Source organism: Elephas maximus, chromosome 14 (genome assembly GCF_024166365.1).
Source record: "Elephas maximus indicus isolate mEleMax1 chromosome 14, mEleMax1 primary haplotype, whole genome shotgun sequence".
Classification (NCBI taxonomy): domain Eukaryota; kingdom Metazoa; phylum Chordata; class Mammalia; order Proboscidea; family Elephantidae; genus Elephas; species Elephas maximus.
Window position 1 is genome coordinate 33,599,750 of NC_064832.1, and position 6,005 is coordinate 33,605,754.

A 6,005-nucleotide genomic window follows, 5' to 3' on the forward strand; every position below is an offset into this window, starting at 1 on the left:
CTTGTCTACTCATTGTATTTTTTAATAGCCATGCAAGGAAACACATACAGGCACACTCACACCTATCCTAAATATTTTCCTATGTCTAATGGCCATCAGTTGTAATATTAAGTCCCAAATATTTTGCCAACTGCCTAGTATATCCCGATTAAATGCTCTAATATGTGATAATCCTTTATAGCTCCAGGAAGAATAAAGGTTCTACTCAGGAAAACTATAAAATATCTTGTAGGGCAGTACCCAAATCATTGAGGAAGCCAACTTAAAAATATTGAGGTGAGTGTCTAATTGATTATCAACAGGCAGTTGTTCAGAGTTTTGAAGAACACTGATGCTGCTTCTCAAAGCCTCCCTTGCTTCTTTTCTTTCTTCATCTACTAATACTGTCTCTACGTGTTGTCGGTCAAGAGAGATTTATAGTAAGCAAAGCCTCTGTTGCATAAAACTATATGGATAATAACATCTGTAACTGAGAAAATACTTGATTTCTCTCACTTAGCTTATTTAAAACCAGCTCAGGTCTGAAAAGGTGGTTGAGATACAAGACTAAAGTTTTTCCTGGATAGTCACAATTTCCCAACTTTTTTTTCTGAGACAGAGGGAGGGAAGTGAAACAAGAAAGGAAGGGGATCATAAAGGAATTGCTGAGAGGAAAAAGAACAAAGAAAAAGAACACATACCTAAAAACAAACGACCCCTGGCATGTCACGATCTACACCCTAAAGAAGAAAGTGTTGCCCTGCGTGTTTCTGAACTTAGTATAAGCAATTTTTCTTTCAAAAAATAAACTCTTGCCAGTCGTCTGGCTTAAAAGAGGTTTCAGAAGCCTCCACAAAATCTGTGAACTCTCTTGCTGGATAGAGCCTTTATTATTCTGCTTCTCTTTTCCAAGGAACTTTTGTGACAAAGAAGCACCCAAAAATCCACAGCCAAAAAGTTACTGCTTTCAAACTAAAGATCTCTGGCTCACCTCTAAAAAAACAATCAACTTATCATTCGAGAGACTATTGTCATTTCATATTGCAGCTGTGATTTCAGTTAGTTTATAAATAACATTAAAACCTTATTAATGAAATACATTATACCATACCTGTGTAAAAGCTATCATGTTTGAATTACGGGCTAAAAATGACTAGTGCAGTGAGCTTGAATTAGAAAATTAATATTCCAAATACATTTCTAGGGAGTTCCACAATGGAGGGGGGGAGGTCAATGAAAAATATTCTTTACGGTAAAATCACACTTTTCCTATATAAAATACATGTTATTTTCTGTAAGGATAGTTATAGTACATGAAGAAACAAAGCAGACACAATCAGTCTATTGCAAACCCAAGAATATTAGGAAATCTCATCTTAGAATGATCTAGTCACCTTCTTCTCCATCATTTTCAGCATCTCGTTTCATTCTCCCCTTGAAGACCTTCTTCTTTTTCTTCCTCTTCCTCCCCTTCTTCATCACAGTCACCATCATCTTCTTCACACTGAATTTCTTCTTTCATTAAATATGAGAGGCCCACTTCCTCTGCTCCCTCTCTGAAATCTGAGCCTGCTTCATTGTCATCGCCACCCTCATCCTCCTCTACTTCCTTCCCCTTCCTCATAGCCTTCAGGTGGACTAGCTTCATCTTCTTCATCCTCTTCGTCTTCACCTCCATTCTCATTATCGTCCTCTTGAAGTGTTTCAGGTGCTTCATTATCCTCTTAATCAAATTCATCTAAGTATGTAACTGTCTGCAGCAGTTCAAAAGTACTTCCTCTATAATCCTTAAGGTTTGCTATCTCACGGTTGAACAAGTCAAGACATAACAAAGTTTTAGGATTTTGCAGAGCTTCTACTGTGCTGAGGTAGACGTCTTAGGCTAGGTAAGATTTGGACATTTCTCTGCCAGGACTTCCAAGCCTCTGGAAATGCCTTTGTTACTAAATTCGAACTTTCAAAGTTTATTTAAGCTGGGAAGTCAGGCCAGTGAACTTAGTTCCACATCAGCCATACTCAGAGACTCTAGTTCTCAAAAAGTACCGTTCAGGCCCTCAGTTTCCCCACTGACACACTGACCATTATTAAGGACTAACTCTGTCACCTCCTCTGCAGTTTTTTTCCTTAGCTCCAGGTTAATCCTCTTTTTCACCTCTGTATCTGCCACCTCCTCTTCCACCAATAGTCTCCTGCCTTCCCCTTTCCTGCCTTTCCCCACCACCCCCAACCCTAACATTTAAAACGGTTTGAAAATGAACGAAAAGAAATCCAAATGTAATGCCCACCATCACCAGATAGGTGTGTGGGGGGGAGGGGGAAGAGAACAACAAATGGAGTTCAAAGAGTTTGGATTCTAACTCGGGTGCCCTCACCTCCTCGTCTACACACTCCCTTGAGCGTGTGTGTACACAGATACACACTCACGCACCCAAAGTTTCTTTCCCTTCAATGACTGCTCAGAGACTCACTTCTGAATTACTAAGTGTTGTTCCTAGCTGCCGTGGAGTCGGTTCTGACTCATAGCAACCCTACGTACAACAGAACGAAACACTTCCCGGTCCTGTGCCATCCTAATCTTTGCTATATTTGAACTCATTGTTGCAGCCCCTGTGTCAATCCATTTCATCTAGGGTCTTCCTCTTTTTCAGTGACCCTCTACTTTACCAGGGACTGGTCCCTCATGATAACTTGTCCAAAGTACTTGAGTTGAGGCTTCACCATCCTCGCTTATAAGTAGCATACTGGTTGTAATTCCTCCAAGATAGACCTGTTCATTCTTCCGACAGTCCATGGTATATTCAATATTTCTTTGCTAACAGGTAATTCAAAGGCATCAATTCTTCTTCAGGCTTCCTTATTTATCATCCAGCTTTCACATGCATATGAAGTGCTTGAAAATACCATGGCTTGGGTCAGGTGCACCTTAGTCCTCAAAGTGACATCTTTGTTTTCAATGCTTTAAAGAGGTCTTTTGCAGCAGATTCACCCAACACAATGCATCCTTTGATTATTTTCCTTTTTTTTTAATTGCTATTTAGGTGAAAAATCTACAGAGGAAATTAGTTTCTCACTAAACAGTTAATATACAAATTGTTTTGTGACATTGGTTGCATAACCTGAGATGTCAACATGCTCCCCTTCCCCATCCAAGTTTCCCTGTTTCCATTTGTCCAGTTTTCTGTCCCTTCCTGCATTCTAGTCTTTGCTTTTGGGCTGTTGTGCCCACTAGTGTCATATACATGATTGAACTATGAAGTACATCTCTCACGTGTGTTTTTGTTGGTCCTATAGACCTGTTTAATCCTTGGCTGAAGGTGAACTTCAGGAGTGACTTCAGTACTGAGTTAAAAGGGTGTCTGGGTGCCACATAATCTTGGGATTTCTCCAGTCTCTAATCAGCAAGCCTGGTCTTTTAGTTTTGTTTTGTTTTGTTTCTGTGAATTTGAATTTTGTTCTACATTTTTCTCCCACTCTGTCTGGGACCCACTATCGTGATCCCTGACAGAGTAGTCGGTGATGGTAACAGGGTACCACCAGCTCTGTCTGGTGGAGGTTGTGGTAGTTGTGGTATCCTTTAGATTAATCTTTCCCTTGTATCTTTGGTCTTCTTCATTCTACATTGCTCTAGCCAGGATGGGATGAATAGATGTATCTTAGATGGCTGCTCGCAGGCTTTTAAGATGCCATTTGCTACTCACCCACAGTCAGATATAGAGCTAGATGTCCCCTGAGACCATGGTCCCCAGCCCTCAGCACAGTAGCTTGGTCTTGCAGGGCATTTGGCTGTGTCTATGAAGATTTTATGACTTTGCCTAGTCAAGTTGTGCTGACTTCCCCAGTACTGTGTACCGTCTTACCCTTCACCAAATTTATTCCTTATCTACTGTCTAGTTAGTGTTTTTTCCTCCCCTCCCTCATAGCCATCAAAGATCATTTCTTTCTGTGTGAAAACCATTTCATGAGTTTTTATCACAGTGGTCTCATACGATATTTGTCCTTCTGTGATTGACTTATTTCACTCAGCATAATGCCCTCCAGATTCATCCATGTCGTGAGATGTTTCTCAGATTCACCACTGTTCTTTATTGTTGTGTAGTATTCCACTGTGTGTATGTACCGTAGTTTGTTTATCTATTCTTCTGTTGATGGGCACTTAGGCTGCTTCCATCTTTTTGCTGTTGTCAAGAATGCAGCAGTGAATATAGGTATGCATATGTCTCTTCTGGTGAGGGCTCTTTATTTCTCTAGGATATATTCCTAGGAGTGAGATAGGTGGATCATACGATATTTCTATTTCTAGCTTTTTAAGGAAGTACCATAACATTTTCCATAGTAGTTGTACCATTTTGCATTCCCACCAGCAGTGCATAAGAGTTCTAATCTCCCAACAGCCTCTCCAACATTTGTTATTTTCTGTTTTTTTAATTTGTGCCAGTGACATCCGGGTGAGATGCTATCTCATTGTAGTTTAGATTTGTGTTTCTCCAGTGGCTAGTAATCACAAGGATTTCTTCATATGTCTGTTACCTGCCTGAATGTCTTCTTTGGTGAAGTGTTTGTTCATTTCATTTGCCCATTTTTTAGTAGGATTATTTGTTTGTTTCTTTCTTTTGTAGAAATGGTGGATTTTCTCTAGATTTTAAAGATTAGAACTTTGTCAAATTTGTCATCGCCCAAAATTTTTTCCCAATCTGTAGGTTCTCTTTTTGCTGTCTTGGTGAAGTCTTCTGATGAGCATAATATTTAATTTTTGGGAGAGTTGTTTGATTTCTTGACTGCAGCTTCCATGGGCATTGATTACAGATCCAAAGAAAACAAAATCCTTGACAACTTCAACATTTTCTCCATTTATCATGATGATGTTGCTTATTAATCCAGCTGCAAGGATTTTTTTCTTTATGTCGAGGTATAATACATACTGAAGGCTCTAGTCTTTGATCTTCATTGGCAAGTGTTTCAAGTCCACTTTACTTTCAGCAAGAAAAGTTATGTCACCTGCATGGCAAGGTTGGTAATGAGTCTTCCTCCAACCCTGATGTCAAATTCTTCTTCATATACTCCAGTTTCTTTGATTATTTCCTCGGCATACAGATTAAATAAATATGGTGAAAAGATACAACTCTGACACACACCTTTCCTGACTTTAAACCATGCAGTATCTGCTTGTTCTGTTTGAAACACTGCCTCTTGATCTATGTACAGGTTCTGGAAGAACACAATTAACAATTCTTCACAATGTTATTCATAGCTTGTTATGATCACACGGTCAAATGCCTTTGCATAGTCTATAAAACACAGAGAAACATCTTTCAGGTATTCTCCGCTTTCAGCCAAGATCCATCTGACATGAGCGAGGATATCCCTTGTTCCACATTCTCTTGTGAACCCACTTGAATTTCTGGCACTTCCCTGTCAATATACTGCTGCAGCCACTTTTGAATGATCTTCAGCAAAATTTTACTTACATGCGATAGTAACGATACTGTTGGAAAATTTCGGCATTCTGTTGGGCCACCTTTCTTTGGAATGAGCACAAATATGGATTTCTTCCAGTCATTTGGCCAGGTGGCTGTCTTCCAAACTTCTTAGCATAGAGAAGTGAGCATTTTCAGTGCTGCATCCATTTGTTGAAACATCTCAATTGGTATTTCATCAGTTCCTGGAGCTTTGTTTTTCACCAATGCCTTTGGTTTACCTTGGACTTCTTTCAGTACCATCAGTTCCTGATCATATGCGACCTCCTGAAATGGTTGAAGTCTACCAGTTCTTTTTCTATAGTGATTCTGTGTATTCCTTCCATCTTCTTTAACCATATTGCAACTTGAGACTTGAATTTTTTTTTCAGTTTTTTCAGCTTGAGAAGTGTCGAACGTGTTCTTCCCTTTTGGTTTTCTATCTCCAGGTCTTTGCATATTTCATTGTTGCTGTTGTTGTTAGGTGCCGTCGAGTTGGTTCTGACTCATAGGGCCCCTATGCACAACAGAACGAAACACTGCCGGGTCCTGCGCCATCCTTACGATCGTTGT

General features: G+C 39.7%; 1 pseudogene; it reads right to left on the reverse strand.

Moving 5' to 3' along the window:
- Window positions 1-1,365: 1,365 nt before the first annotated feature.
- Window positions 1,366-2,128, reverse strand: LOC126057988 (acidic leucine-rich nuclear phosphoprotein 32 family member E-like; annotated as a pseudogene).
- Window positions 2,129-6,005: the final 3,877 nt, after the last annotated feature.